Genomic DNA, 1,898 nt, shown 5'->3' with positions numbered 1-1,898 from the left:
ACCCTGTGTGGTGTTAGCAGAGACCCAGCAAGTACAAACTACGCTTCAAAGTGGGTGGCACTATTAAAAGAATGAACCTGGCGTCTCTTCTGGAGGCAGCACTGGGGCTTTTCAGTTTGCTGTGCACTTTGAAGGAATGAGCTGTAGTTCAGTTGCTGGCCACACCAGGCCTGTGACACGCTGTAACGGGATCAGCTGTTGAGAAGATAGGAAAGAGGAGTGCCAAAGCCAGGAGTCCCTCTGCTGCCATACGGATGTCACACAGAGGGCAGTGAGGTACTTAAAACCCAGATTCAAACTCCCGAGGCTAAAGATCACTGTGAGCTGATAGGTCGTGGCTACCACTTTGGTGCTGTTAGTGTTCTAGGACTTGGTCAGGAGTTTATTTGTGTCAGTTGCCACTGAGTAGATGAATATTTGTCCTGACTGCCAGTTTTGTCTCTTGGATTGGAAAAAATGTGTCCAGCCATGGCTGTTTTTTTTTCTTCTTTTTACCACCCAAGGAATGTTACTGCTCATTTTGAATAGTTTTAACATTGGCTAATTTTTTTTTTTCACTGAACAGCAGCCCAACATGAAAGTATCTATTGAGATCAAATATATTTCTAGCTGAAATGTGTGTAACTCTAGTTCTGGTGTAACCCCATTCCCATTAACACAGCAGCAGTGTAAGGGCACTAGTTCTACCATGTCAGCAAGTTTATTTTTTGTAGCAAGGAAAAGGTTGGCTGAAAAAAAAAGGACTAATTTTTTTTTATTTTTTAGAGGGTCCATATGGATGCTAAAAGAATTGGTGCCATTTGGTATAAATTGTAATCAGTTCCAGACTCTGCTGCACGCAGAGACTTGAATCGTGGAATTGTACGTGGGGGTGGCTGTATTTTTAGGGCTCTCACCTAAACCGCAGCTCTCGTAACAAGTAAATGGCGACAGCCATGGTGCCCAACCCCTCCTCTTAATGATGCTAAGAAAAATGTTTGTTTAACTATGAATCAAAATGGTATTCCTAAGCCCCACAGCTTTTCAGGTGAGATGACAGAACCAGCCTTGCTCCGGTGGGGCACAGTAGGTGGGCTCCAGGGGCTGAGGTCAGAGCGGCTGAGTTTCACTACATTGTGGTTCCGTTTCTGAAGGCCTGGAGCCAGGCAACGGGGAATGCTGAGCACTGGGATGGAAGTGGAGTTCAGGCTGTTTGGTCTGCTTTTGGCTCCCTGTGTGTGTTTGAAGGCATATTAGAGGTAAGAAGAGTGAAAAGAGAAGGTCAGAAGCATGCACAAAGTGTGCTGTTATCTCATGTACTGTCTGTAAAACAGCACAGTGGCTGTGGTGAGGGCGGGCTCTTGAACCAGGAGAATGTTTTCAAGCTTCACTCAGGGCTTGGGTCAACTACTGCCCTCTTGAATCAAGCAGAGGAGATGGAAGGTGGCTGGACACACTTCCAAAAACACTTTTGTGAATTGCTGGTCACAGAAATTGATAGGCAGAAATTGATGAACAGCTGGATACAAGTGACCCCAATAACGCTCCCTGCTGGGAGTCCGGACATTTGGCTTGGCAGCGGCTATGTCAGGCCATGTGCATCTCATCACCCCATCCTGGCATCTGCTGCTACAGGTGGGCTTCTTGAGAGTCACAGAGATGCAAGGAGCTGGACCTAGTCTGGAGAGTCATGAGGAAAGGTTATAGGAATTCGTTTTAGTTTTCTTGCTCATGGAACAGCTTGGGTTTGGGTTGCTTTGGTTTTTTTTTTGTTCATGTCCCCCACCACCCAAACAAAAAGTGAGAGGGTTGGAGTGTATATTGTCTGGGAAGGGCAAGGTCCCAGGCTATTCTAAACTAGCTTTAAAGAGAGCGATGCAATAAATCAGCAAGGAGTCAGTCTTGTGGCTTACAGTTAC

Source organism: Gallinula chloropus (genome assembly GCF_964237585.1).
Source record: "Gallinula chloropus genome assembly, chromosome: 3".
Lineage (NCBI taxonomy): Eukaryota > Metazoa > Chordata > Aves > Gruiformes > Rallidae > Gallinula > Gallinula chloropus.
This window is presented reverse-complemented; position numbering follows the sequence as displayed.